A 22719-nucleotide genomic window follows, 5' to 3' on the forward strand; every position below is an offset into this window, starting at 1 on the left:
GGCTTTGGGTCAAATTAAAAAAGAAACGGAACATGCTAGAGTCTATTATAAAACTAAGTCGTCTGTTTTCTGACCAAACCTGGTTTATATGCAGTCTCATGTTTCCTGCTCATAAAGATCCTGTAAATTAGCAAAATTATATAAAAGCTAAACATAAATATTATGTTAAAAAATTAACAAATCAAAGATAATACTCTAAAGATGTTCAAACTACTGTGAACATTTAACTGTGGTCCTTTAATTTTTCCTTATCCTAAACATTTTCCATGTCATTAAAGATATTGCGACCCTCACTTTTAGTGACTACATAATATTTCTTCAGGAGATTTTGACCTTTGGCTAAGATTAAATTCTCTTAATCTCAGTTTGCTAAATGTAAAACAGGAAGAAGGGTAGCATATTAAACATAATAAGCATATTAAGCAGTACTTATTAGAACAGTTTCTGATATGCAGAAAGTGCTCAAAAAAGGTTTGCTTTTATCATTAGTGACAATATTCACCTATTAGAATTTAAAAATATTAAACAATATTTTATGAATTAACTTTGAAAAGAGTACCTAATAAAATTAAGACATGAGACAGAAAAATGTTTGGTTATTAAAACAGTACCTCTCATGCTTATATGAATTTAAAAATTTAAAGACATTGGAATGAATGAAAAACACTCTGAAAATGTGATTACTATATTATACACTTGACATCCAGAGCTCCAATTATTATTGAACAACTGTTATCAATAAACAGATGCCTATGAATGGTAATTCAAATCTTCCATTTAAGATTAAGTCTGAGAAATAGTGAAAAATGAGAATTACATATACCCTTTTGTTGTATAATTTAGTCATCAAAAAGTTCTATTTTTTAAAAGGGAAGGCTTGGTTAAAACTAACACTCATCTCTCTTTCAAATACAAAGAAACCTCAGATTTGTACATAAACACTTTAATTCTTTCTTTTTTTTTTTAAGATTTATTTATTTATTTATACAAGCACTGGGTACAGTCAGAAGTGCAGGAGGGTGAGAATTCACCAGAGCTAGAGCGGGAAGCAGAGCAGGCAGAAGGACCGAGGTACACTGCTGAGGGGAGCAGCTGGCAGCAGGAGAGATCTGCGCACCATGTGGGACCCTCCCCCGCTGGCCTAGAGGAGCTGGGGATGCTCAACCACTGCACCACCCTGGAGGCCCTAAACACTTTAATTCTTTTTTAAGGAAGAGACTAATAAATAGTTTTGGGTCAAATTTTTTTTCTTTTTAAAGATTTATTTTTTATTTATGGAATATCTGGGGTACAGGCCAGAGGTGTCTGGGAGGGTGAGAGGATTCACCAGAGACAGAGTAGGGAGCAGAACAGGCAGAGAGAATGAAAGCACTGCTGAGGGGAGCAGCGGGCGCGACCGGAGAGGTCTGCCTCTCCATGTGGGAATCGAACCCGCGCTTCAGAGGCTAGACAGCTTCACAGTGCCGCGCTCAAGCCGCTGAGCCAGGGGGGAGGCCCTGGGTCAAATGTCAAAGGATATATATATTATGTATATAAAAGTCCCTTGGCAAATCACAGAATAAACCTGGTCTTTAGAGTTACATTTAAAATACTTTTAACTAAGAAGTGAAATCCTGTTTCTTTTGAATATTGGGGAAAAATGTCTTCTAAAATATCAACTAGTTTGACTCCTTCAAAATTTCTATTAATGAATTTTCATAAAATCTCAATGATTCTATCAACAGTAAGTATGTAAATAATGACATTTTTTTCTGATTTGTCAACAATGGAAACAAAATAAAGGCAACCAATGACAGATTTACAATTTAAGATGCCATAAAATGATGGATTTCAGAATGCTTTTGCTGATCCTAGTGGCTCAAGAACGCCTGGCTTAAGCACTTAAAAGTGTCAAAATGCAGCTGTGACAATGAACAATAGCAATTAGGATTATAATTCACCCAAGCATTTCATTACCAAGAATGTACTCGAAATCTGTTTGCATTGTTTAATTTGTTGGAGAACAAGATGAAAGGGGTTAATCTCTAGTCCATGTACATGAAATATTTTTACCAGAGCTTTCATAAATGCTGTAGTTTTCAGAACACTACTTTCCTTGTTCAAGTTACAAAAGCCCATGGGTCAAATGAGAAAGGTTCTGTTTCTATAACCCTTCACAAGACTCTTAGTGGAAGCTGTGTGTTTGAGGGCTGTGTGTTTAGAGGGAGAGGTGGCAGAGAGCCAATAATTTAAGAATCTTATTTCCTTGCTTGAAAACAAAGGGAACTATGTAAAACGATAATTTACCACTCATGAGATAGAGGATATCTACAGAAAGATATGGCAATGATAATGACAACAAAAAATAAAAAAGTTAGAACGCTTTCATGAAGATAACTAGGCTCTATTTTAAAGCTATTTTCCAATGAAGTTGTTACTTTCAGAACTGGAAAGAATTCTCTTAAGATGAGATCTGATGTCATCAAGAATTCCAAAACAAAGTATTTTTAAGCTGCACTTAATTCAGAAACAAATGTAAACTAAAACAAAACAACACTGTATAGTTTGGACTTACTCCAGGTCATTCAAAAATAACTATTTCTAAAAAGGTAGAAACAGCATTTTGATCCTTTCTTTCCCATGTTTTCTGCTGCCCTCAATCCACGCCCTACCCATAATTCCAGTGACCTTTTTAAAAAAGGAAAATAACCCCCTTCTCCCCAAAAAAGAAAAGTTAAAAAAAAAAATCATGTCCAGATGTTAAAGGAAAAAAGTTTAATTCCTAAAACTTCCTATGATTGACATGTTTTAAGAGTGGATATTTCAGACACTAGAGGGGGCTCTCTCATCAGTTTTTAAAATAAAATTCAGACAAAGGTCCAGGATCTGTTCTGCAAACAAAATTATAGGAAATTGCCAGGGAATGACCCAAGAACAAAGAATAGAAGCTGTTCATATTTGAAAATTTTATCTTAATACTGAAACACCAATTTCTTTTAAAAGGATAAAATCCACACTTAAAATCACTGTTGTTTGTATTTGCAGAACTGTTTGCTTCCCACTGCTTTTATACACAGTCACATAATTCTTCACAACTCTCCAGCAATAGGTACGTGAGGACTAAAGAGAGTCCCAGAGAGTACTAAACTATGGACAATCATCACCACTCACTCACAGGCTCTTCGATGCTAAAGTTTATCATTAACTTCTGCACATATCTGTCTGTGGGCCGCGTAAACACAGCCAATGTTCCATTAGTCAAGGGTGATTATTCAATTTGTAAATTATTAATGTTCATTTGGTCCTCCTCTTCCCCCTAGTCCTCCCTCTCCCCCCATTTCTTGCTTATTTCATCACTTAGTAGTAGTGAAATACCCAGTTATTTCACTTGATAAACATTTTGGTTCAATGTTTTATAAGTAAAATTGGATAAAAGTAAAAGCTAAAGTGGGGCTTTAATGGACAGCGGGTCAGGTCGGTGTTTCTTTTAATTTACATTAAAAATTATCAGTAAAATGAACAGCAAGAAAAAACTGGAATAGTCCTTATGGATTTTTTTTCCTGTCAAAAGTTCAAGAATGTACTTTGCTGAAACTATACACTGAGAGAAAAGGTAAAGTATTGGTATAATCCAGTCCTAACTGGTAACAAAAGAGTAAGTTAGTATTTTTCCCATTTTGCCCCTTAAATTTTATTTGTTTAAAAAAAATGGAATCCAAAGGCTCTATTTTTAATATGGTTTTCTTTTTTTGTTTAAAATTTCTTATAAAGACTCCATTCACTTCAAAATCAAAAAAAAGATTCAGCAGCATCTTCCAGACTTTTACATACTCGAGTTTTGTTCCATAGTCTGAAACAGAAAAAACAGGCAGCAAGAGCAGAGATAAAGTTAGCATTTAAAGTAATGGTCGTAAGTAATGACATTTTTTTCTCTTTATACTTTCCTGTGTTTTCCAAATGCCACCCCCCAAGAATATAGGGAAAACTATCAAATACCATTAAAAATATCATCACTAGCTACATTTTATCTATAAGGAAAATAAGCATCATAGTAGACCACATGAATATTAACTGTACTGCCAAAGTCTTGTTTTATCAGAACAAGCACACAGTAGCAACTAAAATACATGTACACAAAGTAAAATAAGTATACAATAAATACAATTTAAGTATTTAAATTAAGATTAACAGGATTAAAAAAACAACTATTACAGAAGAATGATTCCTGACTAAACCTACAAATCACCTCTTAATCTCAATCCCACAAAGATTTTAGAAGATTCATTTTTTATGTAGATAAAACTATTACGCTCCTTGAAAGTATCAATCTTTAAAAAAAACTTTTAAAAGTATCAAAACGCTCATAAAACTGAAGACCGAAGAAAAGTTTTCTAAGGTAACAAGTCAGGAAAAATTGTTACTTTTCTTATAGTTTAGCCAAAACATTAGGGAAATCATTTTTAAGGATATCTACTCTAACAGCTTAATAAAAATGGATATCACATGGTCCTTTTATCAGGGGGGTGGCCTTACCATGTTAATCACATTTGCAAGCTGAACATTTTATATGCTCAATGCTCAATTTTAAAGCCAAGTTACATATTATTACAGTCCTAAGAATGGTATCAAATTTATAGTCAACAACCAAGAAGTTAGTTCTCCTAAATTTAACAAATATGTAACTTTCACTGCTAGCAGAAAATCTGAAGTTGTACAGAAATGGCATGGAGGAGGTAGAAAAACTAATTCATCATTTTGCCTGGGTATTTGCTATCCATCAGTTTTTTCTTAATCTAAAGATGAAAGAACGCATTCAAAAATGTCTTATTACAGGGATTGGTTCAGGAGGAGAGTTCATGTAGTTAAAGCAAATGTTACCACATTTGATCATGTAGTATCTTAGCTATAAAACAGAGCTACAGCGGTAAGATACAAAAAACTTACAGTACCCCCTCCCCATATAAGAAGTAAACTAATAAAATAAATATTGCAATGTACTGGAGAAACCTATACCAAACCTAACCCTGGCCACTTCCTAGTGCTGCCATGACCAGCAACAGTCCCTTCTTCAAACATATTTAACAGCAGTTAATATAGAAGTTAAATAGGAATCACATAACTAGTAAATGGTAATAGATGTCCAAACTGCAGCAGGTTTTCTAATTTCAAAGCGCATTTTCTCTCATGGCACAAGGCCCTAAAATCTGAGAACTAGCAGTAACATATAGTCTAATCTAAATGAAAAAGCCTGCTGACTACTATATAAGGTGGTATCACACATTGCGCTACTAAAAGAACTAAAAGCTGAACTTATGCTTTAAAAGGTAAATTCTTGGTGAGGGAAAATAATTTCCTTTGGTTTTGCTTAGGTTATATTTATTTTATTTAAGTTATATTTGTTTCATTTTATATTTATTTTATAGGTTATATACTTTGGTTATATTTAGGTTAAACATAAAGTATCCAACTGATGAATCCAATGAACTTCCCTGTTTAATGCACATGCTCTTAAAAGCAAGATAAATGAAAGAAACAACCAGTTTGAAAAAGTAAAGATTGAAACTGAAGATATCCAAAACCTGAGGCTCTCTTATCCATCTTCAGAAAAGAGCAACTTGGCTACTTAAAAAGGACACCCTATTTCAATCCAATTGTACTGTATGTATATGAACTGCTCATGTGCAGATTACTTATGACTTCACTTATTCACACAAACAGCTATACTGTATTAATCACTGTCTACATTTCTTTACTTTTCAAGAAGGACCATTAAAATGTTAAATGCTGAAGATTAAACATTTTGTTTTTAAAATAATCAAGAAATTTCATAGAAATATTGCACTTCATATACAGTCAGAATTAAAAAAATGAAAACCAAATAAATACTAAAGTGTAGTTTTACTTCCAGGTTTTATAGTCCATGTTCCCCAGTTTTATTGACATAATTGACATACATCACTGTTTAAGTCTAAAATGTACAGCATAGTCATAGTCCTTTTTAAAACTTCTACATTTAGAATAATTTTGGATACTCAAAGATCAAGTCTGAAACTGGATTCCTAACACAGTTTTAAAAAATATGGTGCAGACAAAAAGACAAAACAACAAAAAAACAGAACTGACCAAGGTCAAACTCAAGCTGCCTATTTTTGACATTAAAAACCACAGAAAATGTATTAATCATCAAAAATACCACTTGAATTGCTCCTGTTCCACATGATGTAAAACAATAGGAAAGTCTTCCTAACTGGCATAGTCATTTTTGTAATTCTAATTGTTCTAAATTGTGAGAAAATAAAGGATTGAATACTATATTTCCTAAACCAAAAGTTATTCCTGCATCAACTTGACTACTAAATTCTTTGATTCATTCTGACCAATGCTAGCCTTCAATTTCAGTAATACTGATGCTCAGTCCAGTGTATCATGGGTGTGGAGAATTGGACTAAAATTTTACTCACTCTTGATGTGAGTAAACACTAAACTACTACTAAACACTCTTTATTGACATTGTTCAATAGTCTTATAATCTTAACTCAAAATTTTAGACATTTGGTTCTACTTACGGATAAAGTGAAAAGATGAAAAACCATTTTCTATAAAAAGTATTTTTCAGATTTTTGTGGGGGGAGGGGAAACAGAACAAATTAAGCACTGAACACTATGCAGGTAGAAAAGACTTTAAAGACAAACTCTTAAGGTTGTTAAGGATTAGTTGAAGACTATCTTCAAAATTATGAAAATAAAAATGCACTGAATCCTGATAATCTTCCAGTTTAGATCTAGAGTTAGAAGTACCTTATGCCTTTTATACTTTCTCAACACAGGGCAACCAATATTTAGATTCAACAAATTTTATTTCTCAGGTAAGAAACTTTTTCGTGTGACAGAACACTCCTCATAATTTTTAGTGACGCCATACAGATCTGAGTGTGTTATCAACCCATGCTACCAACAAACACAATCAATGTGTTTCTTTCTAAATGAATGTGAAATTTCTCCATTGTCCATCTGTGATTCATCATTCTCTCAGGCGCTGCCACATTCACAACTAGTACTGCAGGCTGGCTTTCTTTGAGTGGCTTTTCACAAAGGACTGAAGCTGTTCCGTAGCCCTGGAGCGGGAGCACAATGAAGCTGAGCTGTGAGGTAGATGCCAGGGAATGGCTTAGCTAAGTGAATTGTTCCCACACATGCGAGACAGATTTGTATCATAACAAAATTACACATTATTTCCTGCTATCAAATCTGCTAGATCTGTTTTTAAGAGCCAAAATTTTCACAGAAAAATCAAGAATCCACTGCATTTCATAAAAGAGAATAGTTACATAGTAGCAAATGTAATACAAAAAAAACTAAAACCAAAACAACCCGGAAGGACATGTTTATTATTAACTGACGTTAACTAATTTACAACATACTTTCACTTCTAATATTGAAAAACACCCAATATAGATTATTCTGCATTCCAAGTGATATTTTTATCTAACCATTTCAAGCTTAAAACCAGCATTCTAAATCTACATAATTCCAAATTGTGCATTAAAGAAATACTTGGTTCCTTGCTTATGGAAGAATTTACCTAACATTCCAGGAAAATTTCTAGTATTGATTCACCATCAGTCTGCATGGGTCCAAGCTAACCAGACTGATGTAAAATTTCTAAGACTATCAATAACTATTATGTTCTATAACTTAACTATAGGGAAGTTATCTAAAGTTTAACCAGCACAAGTAAGAAATCCTAAGATTCCCCCTACCCCCCAAAAAACACAAGAAACCAAATCATTATTTTATGGTTTATATAGAATGCAAAGTCAGAAAAAAATGAATAATTAAAAGAGCCAATACTCCAATTTAGTTTTAAATGGCAAACTATGTACTAAACAAGAATGAATACATAAATTGATCACTGAAAAGATAACTTACAGAAGCAGTGACTAAAACACCTCATGTTAAATAAAATGTCATTATCTGTAAGTATTTTGGGAAAGACAAGAAAACACAGAATTATTTCAATGCCTAAAATAATACATAATTTGAGCCAAAACAAAAAAGTACTTATTCCATGATGGTAATGGGTATTCTGTCCCTCAAAGACTGTCATTTAATTCTTTTTTTTTTTTCCCAAAAGGTACTGACCTCTTGATCACTATTAAGTGTGACTTAGACTGGCAAGTTTTCAAGGCATAGTTTAGTAATTTATGTAACAGATGTGCAAGGAAAACTACATGAACAAGCCAAGAAAAACATCCTGATGTCCACAACTAAATTATGACCTGTGGGAGGAAGAAACTATAAAATGATTTCCCTTTCCTTACAACTTCAGTGGTTACAATACCAAATAAAATAATCCATTTGATAGCAACCAGTTTTCAGACATTAAAATGGGCCTTGATTTCAGAAACTGTTCCAAAACACAAGGCCACACTGAAGGAAAACACTGCATGTATGTATGTATGCATGTATTTTCATAATTTGCTTTATCTTTTGACTATTTGGTATATAAGTCATAAGTGTACAACTGATCAAGGATCTGTTAAGATATAATAGGGCCTGAATCATATCTGTGATCTGGACAAATCCATCACTTTGTCTCCTCATCTGGAAGGTAATTCCAATGATTCAGTAGGGAGATTACGCAAAATATGTTTAAAGCATCTAGCACAGTTATTTTTCTGACACTATTATTTTTTGCTTAAACATATTCTCTATATAGGTCCTTATGAGTAGAACGGCAAAGTTCTTTACTTACCCACACCTCATTTGCTGTTACAGAACTTTACAGTTAGGGGAGCTAGCAGCCTGTCTGACCCACAGTGTAGACACTGAAAAAGTACAATTTCAAGGATAGAACTCGATAGCAAGGCAGAAAGGACTGTTACTAAGAAATGGCAAAGAGCTGGAAATGAGTATCAATACAGACAGGGTAAGTATCTATTAATACAGAACTGCTAGAATCAGTATTTTGAAACTCATGCTCCTTAAATAATCTTGATATACCACCAATTATGACCTAGGTTTTTATTTTACATTAACGAGCAATTTTACCTTTAGCAGTAATCTGACATCACTTAATAAAATAAATGTTCCTGGCTTTTTGGGGATTCACTAAACTAATTCATATCATTTATTATAGTTGAGCATTCCAAAGCAAATTACACCCCCGGCAAAAAAAAAAGATTTCTAAGCAACTATAAGGGAAATTATCTAGCATGAAGTTTATATTTATAATTAAGAGATATCAAAATTTGAATTCTCAGCTTTCAAAAAAGCCAAAATTAAGTTTCATGTATCAATAATTCACCCCCTGGGGTGTCTGCCTGAACAGAAGATATTTTAGAAGGGCAGCGAATCCTAGTTTCTGTCCCATGCTCTATAACCAGTTACTATTTCCTCTGAAGAACAGAAATCATTACACTGGGAAATGCCGGGAGGGTCACCAGTTTTGACTTGCTGCGGAAGCCCTTCTACTGCCTCTATAGCACAGGCGTTTGTTGCTTAACACCTGAGCAGATGATAGGCTTGCAATTACAAAACAAGATTTGGGCAGGGGGTGTCCTGGTGTGATTCTGGGAAGCAGGAGGAAAAACAACTTCCCAAAGTGGCATTTGGAACAACGAAGCAGCAGTACCGACCCAGGCAGCACCACTAGGAAATTCTTTTCCTTTCATGGTCACAATGCAAGACTGTACAAACTCTAACCACTAATCAACTATATAAACATATGAGTATGTGGATAAACCCAAGAAAACTCTGCGTGCGTGCACGTGTATGTGTGTGTGTGTGTGTGTGTGCATGGGAGTTGCAGTTACTTAAAATTATATTTACACAATGAAACAACTGATTTTTAAAGGAAAACAAATCACTTGTATATAAAACTTTCCACTTACTAGGGAAATATCCCAGGGCTGGGCTGATTTAATTCGGCTAGGGATTACCTTCTACTCGCCTGGCTCAGCAGTATGCTTTCTGAAAAGACAGCTTTGGAAAAGAAGGACAGAAGGAAATGGTCTCGAGTTGCTCTCTGTTCCATGGCAGCTGCAAAAGCTGCAAAGCACTGTAGACTCTGGCGACTGTTCCCCAGGCATGTAGGCCTCAACTATTTTGTTTCAGCTGATCTTTCTTTTGTATCATACAGCTCTGTAACTTCTAAGATTTTCATTTTATTTTTTCTAAAACAGTACTGTAGTGTTTTGTGAAAAATACTATGGGAGATATTAATAGGTGTAACATGAGAAAAGGGTTCCACAGGGAGCTTGGGGAAATGCTATCTCACACAAAGGCAACTTTTTTACTGTGACACTTTTCAGGGACTTCACTGTTCTCTGGCATGCACTGCAGTCTCCCAAAGAGGACTATGTAGTCACTATTTCTAGAATCTTAAGGACAACCCATCTTGTAAGTGTCCCAAGGAACTCACTTGGGCATATACTATTTTTATAATTGCCCTTTTTTCAAACTTTCAAAAATATTGTCAGTTTGTACTTTCCATCCTATTCTTGTTTTTAGTATCTGTTACTTCTTATTTTTTACCCTATGAATAGCTTTCCCTTTAATCTTTTGTTTTTAAATTCTTATTTGTTGACTAGCTTTCAGTCTTTTATTTTACATTACATCTCATTTACTTTTATTATATTAAAAAACCCACTTGATTGATCTTTACTTTTGACCTTAGTTTTTTATTTAAAATGACTCATTTTACTGTTTTTGTATCCTTTTTTATATTGGGTTTAAAAAATTTTAAACTTTATCCCAATTGCTGCAAAGTTCTTATTTAAGCTTTAAGTTTTAATTTCTTACTCCTCATTTAATAACCCTGTTACCTTGTGCATCTTGTGCTTTCCATTATCTTGAACTAAAACTGAAATGATACTGGCATGCTTGTTCACCGCCCCTCTCTCCCTGTGGACTGAAAACATCCAGGGGACACAAAATCTCCTCTTTACGCAAAAGTCCCCCAGTGTCTGGAACAGGCTTTGGACAGCAGATGTTTAATAAATGTTTTCTGAGTAAAAGGATTACAATTCTTAAAAAGCTTATTTCCTCTGATTAAAACAGTACTAAAGGAACTAGAGATAGTACCTGATGATCTGGCCGCAACTTACGCCCAGCCTTTTCTTCCATTCTACTTGTTTCATTTCTTTTATGGGATAATCATACTGCTAAAATTTAAACATGCCTTTTAACTATTCACTCCTGAATTCCCACCTCTCAGTTAAAATCAAACCTAGTTTTTAACAAATATAAAAAAATAAAGCCTTCCCGATTCTTCCCAACCTCTAACCTCCCCTTTGTATGATAAAATCTAACATTACATTTCTAACTCTTATGAAACATATTCTGCCTACACAGTGGCTAATCATGAATCTAATTACTACCCTGTATGTTTTTAAAAAACAAGTAGAGTTGATTTTAGTTAACTGAGGATTGCAAATTTGCTTCCTCACTAAGATGCCTTTGTAATTCCAGTCTATATTCACAGCACTTTTACGATCATTTGTGAACATGTGCAGAGCTGTTTGGCATGCACACTTCCAGCTGAGGTGAGAGGGTGATGCTTCAGTTCTCATACCATAAACAAATGTCCCTTTGGTGTCTACCCAGTGCCAAGGCTTTCCCATCATTGTGCCTTCTGATGACTGGGTAATATGGCCCCAAACCTACTGCTGAAATGCTGTCTAATGTTCTTAAACTAAGAAGGTTGCAAAGTACCTTACAGAGCAAATACCTGCGTTAGGTCAGCTTTGCTCAGGCCTGTGTTATATATAGTGCTGGTGCTGAGTTCAATGTTACTGAACTCACAGAATATATGTATATTTTAAAAATAAAATGTCTTTAGGGCCTCCTTGGTGACACAAGGGGTTAAGTCTCAGCACTTTGAAGCTATCGGCAGCCACTGCAGCATTGTATGAGTTCAAACTCTAGCCTGCCAGAGCTAGCCCACATGGCACAGCAGACCTCTCCCATCTCACCCACTGCTCCCCTGTTCTGTTCCCTGTTCTGTTCCACCTGTTCTGTTCCCCACTCTTATCCTCTTATCCCCTACACCTCTGGCCTGTACCCCAGGTCTTCATTTGGAAGCTGTTTTTACCTGATAATGTAGTAATAAGTTGTATTAACAAGATAATGATCTGTGTTGCATTTCAAAATAAACTGGTGTGTGTTATGTCTGGATTTGAAATATATATATATATATATATATATATATATATATATATATATATATCTCATAAGGCTATGCACTGATCACTTAAAATATGGTCACCAGAATCTCACAGAAAACTAACCCTGTATCTCCCCCAGGAGCAATGCTTCAGACTTTACTAATAACTTCATGTTCATGGTGACTTTATAGAATTTGCTACTTCAAATAATAAGAACAGACTGTACTATGGATTATGCATTTTTATTTCTCAGTGCCTAATAATAAATGGCTCACATGAAATGGGTATTTAATAACTGACTAGCAAATACATATATGAGGTCTGTGATCTCCCGGTAACAGAGTGGGATGGAAAGGAAAGAAGCAAATTTATGAAGAGGAGACTAAAACAACTCCACTGACCAATAAACACACAAGAAAGGATGATATGATCATTAACATCCTCACAAAAGTTGTTTTAAAATAGAAAAAAAAAAGATGGAATAACATTTTAATTTGAGTTCTTTGTGGGGCATGGCAATAAAAACTTGTTAATTTGCTATATGCCCTAAAATTACTTACTGACCCTGACAAAGACTTAAAAAAGTGAAGGTACCTTGGCACAAGACTTCTATGTCTCATAAAAACATGTGAAGAGCTAACATGTGAAATCTAAGGCTGAAAAACTAACAAACTTATCCCTACTCATGCTCAGTGAAATCTATGAATTTTTTAAAAAGATTTCTTTATTTATGCATATAGGAACTAGCGTACAGGCCAGAGGTATGGGGGGTGAGAGGAGTCACCAGAGACAGAGTGGAAACAGAACAGGTGGATTGACTGAAATACACTGCTGAGGGGAGCAGCAGGCAAGACAGGAGAAGTTTGCGACACCATGTGGGTAGCTCCCTGGCCAGCCTGGGATAGAACTCTTGCCCTGCTGCAGTGGCTGCTGATAGCAACATAGTTCTGTGCTTAACTCCCTGAGCCACCAGGGAGGCCCTCAACTACGAATGTGGGAACCATCATGGATTTCATTTCCACAGATGCTATAATTCTCATATACAAATAGTTCTCGCTTTGCATGGGTGCCTTGTTAATGTAAACTAGCACAAATTCGAACCTCATTCTCACTTTGCACAATCTTTTACCACAGCAGCAATTCTGATGTGTTCCCTCCAAAGTCAGGCAGATGGCAGAGACAAGAGAGCACTTTGAATTTCTTGATTCACATTCTCTTCCATCAAATGGCTATATTAATATATTGGTTTTTAAGTATTTCTATAACTCTATGGGCTAGGTAATGTCTTAATTCCTTTACAGCTCTTAGAGGCAGATACTATTATTCTCATTTTACAGACAAGGAAACAGCACAGAGCTGTTAACTACTTCACGGAGGCCACACAACTATTTCTAAGTGGTGTGCTCAGGATTTGAACACAGACAGTTTGGCTCTAGAGATAAATGTCCAGAGCGCATGCTCTTAACTACTATGCCACACCATTATGGGAACCTCTGCTTCCTCTGGGCCATTACCAAACTAGGCACCAAGAGAGAGCTACTTCCGTGGGATCATTTCACTCTCTTGTGTAACAGAATTCCTCACTGGTTTCATATCACACTTAAAATATATCAAACTCTACACAATGGTCTATAAATCCCTGAAATACCCTTCTTCTTCCAGTTCTTGCCACACCTCTCTCCTACTTTCTCTTTCCCCACTCAGCCTTTGCTCAGTCTATGTCACCCTCTCACTGGTCCACTTTTTCCTTTTCACTCTGTACTAAACTTTAAATTCCTGAAGTCTTCTTGTAGATGCCATATCCTCAGAAAGGCCTCATCTTTCTACCTTATTTTAAATACTACCTTTCATGATTCTCTACTTCAGTACCTTTTCTTCCTAATGTTTAGAGAATATAAAGTTTTACTTGCTTTTATTTATCCCTCCACACCAAAACTTGTTTACATCCGTACTCAAGTATCTAGAAGAGTTCCTGATGATCAACATTCATTAAGTGAATAAGCCAGGTTATTCTGGGGCTTCCTGCATTTTTAGTACAACACCTTATTCTCCCTGTGATATAGATCTCTGACCATTCACTGGAAGATTTATTATCACCATATATTCTAAAAGCTCATACTTGAAAAATGCTACAGTATAATGTCAATTATGTGTTGCTATTTTTCCAATTATTCCTTCTAAATCTCACCATGGCCAAAAGGGGTTATTACCTATGTTATAAATAAACCAATGTTGTATCATTAGCATATTTCCCAAATTCTTCAACCCTTAATGTTCAAATCACCTACATTTGTTTTAACTACTTAAAATTGTGCGATTTTGTTGCACATAAAATATATTTTAATAAAATTTTAATATGATAAATGTATTTTTAGTTGCTGGAAACATGTTTTCTATTTTGAGTCAAAATAATTTCATCTTCCAAAAGAATTACGTATTTGGTTTGGGAGTAAAGTTTGCATTAGTATATGCCTAAAATATGTATATTTCAAGATCACCCTCAGAAAATTAATCTTCAATACCCACTACAAATGTTGCAAACACAGGTATTTTACACTTGCTTGCTAAATAAAGTGCCAACATCTAGCATTCTTATTAGAATACTGCTGCCATAATTAAGTGATACTTCAATCACTCAGTAATCATGTGCTAGTATAAACAATTCAAAAGCCAATCAGGAGTTATAATATGACAGAAGTGTGTGAATAACAGGTAAGGGGCTATAACAGAAAATAGCAATAGGAAAAATACATTCTAAGGGAGCATTTTATTGATATAATCAGAATAATTATCTACAATGCATTCACTTTCAGAGCATATGCTTTGATTTTTTGTCTTTTCATAGTTAACTGACTTATAGAAAGCAAATTACGTAGCTGGAGATGGAAAAAGAAAGGAAGAGAACAGCAATGTAGCATCTTTCACCAAAAAACCCTTACAACTAATGATCCTGAATCATCTATACAATACCTTAATTATAAGACTCTCTATAGATCTATCACATAATCTCTACTCTAAAACCTGCATCACCACTTAAGAGGAAACAAAACCAGGGGTCCTTGGAGAAAAGGTGACTCCAGAGTTGAAGTAGGAGAGTACAGAAAACGCCTGAACCAACGTGTGCTACAGGGTGCTAAAATGCTAGCTTTACAGAGCACCCAGGCCACATATGACAATCTGAGTATTGAAATAAGTAAGGGCAGTGATAGATTACAATGTACTGGGGGAAAAAAAAGTCCATGAGGAAGGGAGGTGAGAAAAGAACAAGAACTATTGCTTATGGTAAACTGATCTAGGTATGGAGAGAAAGGTAGAGTTGGAAAGAGGGTCACCATTTTGTAATCTTTGCAGTAAAGATTGCTTCAAGCAAGAAACAGTAGTAGTTGCTAAATATAGGTGAGTGTGGGGTTAGTTTGATTCACAGTAGTTTCAGAATGTCTCTCCACAGACTACTTATTTGTCCAAAGGAGAAAAACACTATCTGGAGGAGGAACTGCAATACCTCGACTGAGTGATCAAAATTAACACCAGCAAGGAACACATAGCATTTTCCTCCCAAATAGGACAAGATGTTAATATTCCAGCTCAAATACACTACCCACGGAATAGCATCTAGACCTAAACAGAGGAATATTCTACAAAATAATTGCCTGTAATCTTCAAAAAATGCCAGTGTCATCAAAGACAGGTTAAGAGGCTCTATAAGTCAATTAACAAAAGAATTATGACAATACAATACATAGGACACTAACAAAATTAGAACAACTACAGGAGAGGTAACTTTCAAAGTTAAATTTTTTGAATTTGGTAACTGTAAGTGGCTCTGTGAGAGAATCATTCTTTTTCTCAGGAAATGAACACTGAAGTATTGAGGCAAAGGGGCATGTAACCAACCTACTTTGAAATGGATCTGAAAAGCAGTATGTGCAGAGAGTAGATGGAGGAGGAAAATGACAAGAAATATGGCAAAATCTTGAAAACTGGTGAATGTGGATAAAGGGAGATAGACAGAGGATGTCTTTACTATTCTTAAATTTTAATTTAAAAAATTACCTCCTCATACAACATTGTGAATGTACTGCCATTGAATTCAGTACTATAAAATGATTAATTTTGTGTTATGTCAATCTTACCTCAATTAAAAAAATCTTTAAAAACACAGCTTGCAACAACATATAACTTGGAAAAAAGTTAAAACTTTATGAAAAAGAATGGTTGGTTTAATTCCTTTTAATTCTGAGTGTTAATCAACTTGATCCTACAATTCGAGTAGAATTTCAGTGTAGCAGTAGGCATCAACTAGCTCTCTCTAGTGTACTCATTTTTCCACCAAAGCATTGAAAAGCTAGGATGCAAAGTGAACATTATATTAACAGGTAAAGAACGTTTAAGTGTGAAGGAAAACATACCAAAGTTAAACACTTTATCAAATTTAGGATTACTTGATTTTTATAATGTCATTTAATTTTACATTTAAGTTGTAAAAGGAACAATTAGTCCGATGTGTTATACAAACCTTATTCTTTTGGGACACCAACTACCACATCCCCTTCTCTACACCATGTCGAGCGTTCTTAAGTATTTATATGAATAAAAAAGTCTAAAAGTCGGGCCTCTCTGGTGGCACAGCGGTTGAGAGCTGGGTTGCGAAGCTGCCCCGCAGCCTCTGCAGCACCGGTGCGCTCCGCAGCCACCGGAGGAGGGTCCCATATGGCGCGCAGACCTCTCCTGCCGCCCGCTGCTCCCCTCAGCAGTATGCTTTGGACCTTCTGCCTGCTCTGCTCCCCGCTCTGGCTCTGGTGAATTTTCTCACCCTCCCGCGCTTCTGACTGTACCCAGTGCTTGTATAAATAAATAAATCTTTAAAAAAAAAAAAAAGTCTAAAAGTCATTTTACTCAACTAATAAATAGCCCCCCCCCGTTTTATTTATCCTCAATAAGACTTAAGATCTGCAAAGCTCCAGCAACTGTTCTAGTTATAAAGTTTTCATGTAAAATAGTAACCTATTACCATATTTAATGACAAAAGTTAATAAAAGCTAGTGAAATGTTATATTTAGATACAATAGTAATAGAATATGTATGAGACTAAATAACTAGGACACATATTTCCATTTACTAGGAGAACTTTTAGTCAAATGTTTAGCATAAAATATTTATTTGAAAATTATTTTATAAACACCAGTCATTACAGATTCAACTGTATATCCTGTGGTACACAGTATCAAGAACAAATGCCTCCAACAGTGGAAATGTAAACTGGTGTAGCCTCTATGGAAAACAGCATGGAGATACCTTTAAAAACTAAAAATGGAACTACGATATGACCCAGTAACACCTCTTAGGGATCTATTCAAACAATATGAAAATACTAATTCTAGAAGATACATACACTATATTCATACCAGCATAAAAAAGGATGAAATCTATCTTTCATGACAACATGGATGGAACCGGAGGTGATGATGCTAAGTGAAGTAAGTCAGAAAGTGAAAGCCAGTACTGGATGGTTTCTTTCCTATGTGGAATATAAATGACCAAAACAAACTAACAAATCATAGACAAAAAATAACTTTCTTTTCAATTATTTTTGAGGCAACCTTGGTTTACAACACTACATATACTGTAGGGTTACAGGTTCACCCACCTTTAAATGTATTTTATCACATCACACCCACCACCAAGGCACCAATAATCCTCATTATGGACAAAACTAGTCCATTGGGCCCCTTCCCATTTTGGCTCCCTGCTCTGCTTCCCCACTCCCCAATTCTGGTAGCGTCAGTTCCGCAATAAGACTTCAAGGGCTTGTTTTGGTTTAACAAAAATAACTTTTAAATTCTGTAAAAAATATGGTGATTACCAGAGGGAGGAGGGAAGGAAACTGGAAGGAAAGTGTGAGCGAATCAATCTGATAAACCAGAGTTTACTGAGAATAAAACAGTAAAAGTTAAACTTTTCATTCTAACAGTTTGGAAAGTAGATTTTATACAGTAAAACTGGGCACATTCTCTCAATTTTTGATGTCTTCCCTCCAGATAATCCTCTTATACCTCATTTAAAAATAAAACTGATAGCCAAAAACATTTACTCAACTTGTGCATACTCACAACCAAGAATTCTTTTAAAGTATGTGGCACCTTATCTAAAACACCCCATTAAAGTGGTTTTATTAAATGTATTATCTGACTGAAGGCAAAAGAAAAATATCGAATGGTTTTGATGCAGGATAAGAATTGAAAAACTGGAGAGCAGGCGCCGTTAAGACCAGAAATCTGGCTCACACAAGGAGGTGGGGGTAGAAGGGATCACAAAGCCACTGACCCAGCTATAGAAACCAAGATCCTTAGGTGCCAATGCCTAGATTACAAAGCATAAAATCCAAGCCGGTTTCAGAGTGCCATAGGGATTGTCAAGAGCGCAGACCCAAAGGTAAAGATAGGGAGATTGGGCCCATTGTGGAATCTCTGGTCCCTTTCAGATTCTGCAGAGTTATACAAAATCAGGCCACTCCACAAAGGCGTGAGCCCCTCCCAAAAAGAATACTAGATCAGTGCAGTCTCTGCACTAGCAGAGGGCAGCAGTCCTTTTGCCCACCTGTGACTATGCAGGTGCTTCTTTTCACCAACTCTGACCCTCCACAGGGCAGCAGCCTCCTGCCTGCCCGTGACCTGCACCATGCCAGGACTTCGCTTCACTGACCTTCCTCAGCGGAGGCAGCTCTCCTCAAGGCCGCCCGCCTGCAACCATGCAGGTCTCTCTCAGCAAACCTGTCCCTTTCGGGGCAGCTCTTTCTGCTCACTTGTGTCTATGCATGTGTCTTTTCCTCTTTTGTTCTTCTCCCTAATAAACCAGTTCTTTTAAATATAACTAAGGTCTCTGTCTCGTGGAGAAACTTGCCTGGGAAAATCGCTGGATGCTGCTGAAATCAGGGCGCTCTGGTAAAACCTTTCCCAGAGTGAACCTAAGGACCCTGTACTCCAAATCCATTCATGTCCAAAAACACATCATCTGGTGCCCAGCGTCAGTTTCACTTATATGGAAAGTAGAGGAAACAATGGATGGGGGTGGGGAGTAATTATAATAAATTAAAATCAGGGCCTCCCCGCTGGCACAGTGGGTTGAGCGCCGCACTGTGAAGCTGTCCGCAGCCTCTGAACGTGGCTTCGATTACCTGGCCAGCCAGGGAGAAACCCACATGGCGAGCAGACCTCTCCTGTCTTGCCCACTGCTACCCTCAGCAGTGTCCTTGGTCCGTCTGCCTGGTCTACTCCCCGCTGTTTCTGGTGAATTCTCTCACCTTTCCGCGCCTCTGACTGTACCCCAGTTCTTGTATAAATAAAAAAAAAATAAAAAAAAATCAAAATCAACAGGCAGCTATAAATCAGAGACATTCTGCAGGGGAAAAGGAGGGAGAAGGATCAAAACAGGAGTGGGAAGAGCACAAGGGACTATGGTGATGGTGCACGGGTGAATTGGTGGTGGGAATCATGGGGACTACACCTGAGAGAAAGCATACATTGTACAAAAATGAAGAATGATGTAAAATATATATAAAATAAAAAATGGGCAGAAGAGCTAAAAAGAAACTTCTCCAAAGAGGACATGCAAAAGGCCAAGAGGCATATGAAAAAATGTTCAACATCACTTGTAATCAGGGAAATGCAAATCAAAACTACTATGAGATACCATCTTACACCAGTGAGAATGGCACATATTAAAAAAACTAGCAACAACAAATGTTGGCGAGGATGTGGAGAAAAAGGAACTCTCCTGCACTGCTGATGGGAGTGAAAATGGTCCAACCACTATGGAAAGCTGTGTGGAGATTTCTTGACCTACTAAAGATAGAGCTTCCATGTGACCCAGCAATTCCACTCCTAGGTATTTACCCAAAGGATACTGAAACATCAATTCAAAAGGGCACCTGCATCCCTGTGTTTATAGCAGCACTATTTACAATAGCTAAGCTTTGGAAACAACCCAAATGCCCAAAAATAGATGACTGGATCAAGAAGATGTGGTACATATACACCATGGAACATTACTCAGCAATCAAAAAAGATAAACTCATGCAATTTGCAGCAACATGGATGGAGCTGGAAGGGATCATGCTCAGCGAAATAAGCCAGAAAGAAAAAGAAAAATACTGGATGGTCTCGCTCATAGCAGGAATTTAGAAAACCTAAATAAGGGACCAGGAAAAAGACTAATTGCAATAAAGTAAAAATCAAAATCAACAAGTAACTATAGACCAGAGACATACTACAGTGGGGGCGCGGGGAGGAGAAGAGGGATTAGGCTCAGAAAAAGGGGGTGGGAATTGTATGGGGAGTATAACCCAAATGAAAAAGCATACATTATGCAAAAATGAAAAATGATGTAAGAATTACATAAAATATTCATAAAAAAAGATAAATTAAAAAAAGATATTATCTGACTCCTTCAGAAAAAAACCTGAAAGAACTCACTGAAATTAGCTAACCTCAAAAAAAGGGGAGGGGGAATGATAAAATAATGAGACATCCTGCACAGGAAAACATGTGAAAATTACATTTTTGTAGACACAAATGCTATTATAGAGTTTGACTTTTTAAATCTAGTTAAGTTCAGATGCACTGCCACTTATCAAACACCAACTCAAGGTATGTAATAAATAAAATTCTATCAACAGAATGAAAAAGTGAGAAATCGTGCAGATCAGCAATGTTTGCAAAACTATGTTTGTGAACTCAAATACGTTATACCTCAATTAAAGTAAGTTTTTTCATTTTTATCCATTAACTGATTAAATTTAGATTTATCCAAATGCATTCCAAATTTCAAAACCTAGTCAATTTTGACATGAATTGTTTCCAGAACCTCAATCACTAGTTTTAAAATCTTCATAATGTATTCCTCCTCAAACTCTCAAAAAACCTAATAGCTATACTTCAAATTAATTTATTTGGACCATACGATTGGGGTGGAAGGAAAACTTCCTCTCAGAACACAACAGCTTCTCAGATAGTATTCACTGATGTCATCCTATGTCTAGAACTATTTGGGAGTAGGTTATTGCCAGCAACCTACATCATTTTGGTGGTGTTTCAGATTTTTCTCTCCCTGTTTTAATACTTAATTCTGCTTCACCTTCCTTTCAGCAAACACATTAAAAAAAAAAAAAAAGGCTCTATCTCCTTTATAAGTCTTTTGCTTATCTGTTTTCATTCTCTAAATTTCTATAGTAATTACCCTATACTCCATATTCAGTTATCATTTTACTTCTTTTTCATGTGCTTTTCTCCTGCATCTGTTTGAGACCTGTAAGCTGCCACTGGAAGCTTACAGTCAGTCTCTCATCTCACAGGTATTCTACAGAGCTCATGGTAGGAATGTGATAAGTACTCACTGAAGTGCCCTGGTCAGGTATGGCCAAAGTCAGTATGGATATCCATATCTTTTCAGCTACTGTACAACATTTAAATATTTATAACTTATTTGCCCAAATTAAGCTACTTGGAGTTATGTAGCGGACTAAGGAAAAATATTCTCAACCAATCCAGTTTGAACATAAGAAAAAGTGGGAAAAGTGCTTAAATCAGATGAATGACACAGCACTCCAGGAAAAGCACACAGACCACAATATGAAGATGAGATCTCAGGAAACTTATTGAAGTTGTAAATGCTGGTTACAGAGGACTATTAATTCTGAAGCACACACTGCAGTTAATGAATGTCACTTTTTAAAGGATTAATTACATTGAGCACCTTCAGTATGATAGCCTTTTTTTTTTTTGCCTACAGAAACATCTGTTTGCTTCCCTGTCATTGAGGGGTGTCCAACTTACAGACATTATTCAGAGTACTATAAAAAGCCAGAAAAATTCTCTATGACAGATATATAGGGAAAAACTCACTGAATTGGGTTCAGAAACTTAAAGTATTACTAATACATGTTTTGAAGGTAAATCACCTCATTTTAAATTGACTTTCTTTTTTTTAAAAAGAACTGGGAGAACTGGGGTGTGGGTGAGAGATGCGGGGGGTTAGAGGATTTGCAAGAGACAGAGTGGGGAGCAGAATAGGCTAATCTACTGAAATACATTGCTAAGGCGGGCAGTGGGTGAGACAGGAGAGGTCTGCTGCGCCATGTGGGTTAGCTCCCTGGCTGGGGATTAAACTCAGGCTGTTGCAGTAGGCCATTGAGGTGGTAGTACCTAGCCTTAATCCCCAGGCCACCAGGGAGGCCCAAGACTATTTTCTTGATGTATTACTTTGGGCAAGTTCTTGGACTTCTCTGTGACCAATTTCCTCATCAATAAATTGAGGGGTATCATTGTTCATGGTACATGACAAATACTCAGTTATTATAACTTTCATTATTAGAAATGATGAGTAACACACTTATTGAAAAATAAGTACTGAGCACCTGCTATATGCCATACACTATTCTAGGATTAGTAATACAACAGCAAACAATGTATGCTCAAGCAGCACACATCCCAGGGGAAGCAGACAAGAACATCTAAATAAAGGAAGCAGAAGGGAAAGAGTGATGTGTGAATGCATGCTTTTTTCTTTAAGTACAGAA

The 22719-nt window shown here is 36.1% G+C and overlaps 1 protein-coding gene across 3 annotated transcripts in view; it reads right to left on the reverse strand.

The window, feature by feature from the left end:
* Positions 1-22719, reverse strand: part of CLINT1 (clathrin interactor 1) — a 61288-nt gene that overhangs the window by 29769 nt on the left and 8800 nt on the right. The window lies entirely within an intron of this gene.

The sequence above is a fragment of the Talpa occidentalis genome, unplaced genomic scaffold, assembly GCF_014898055.3.
Source record: "Talpa occidentalis isolate TD23 unplaced genomic scaffold, MPIMG_talOcc4v2.1 talOcc4.9, whole genome shotgun sequence".
NCBI classification, from domain to species: domain Eukaryota; kingdom Metazoa; phylum Chordata; class Mammalia; order Eulipotyphla; family Talpidae; genus Talpa; species Talpa occidentalis.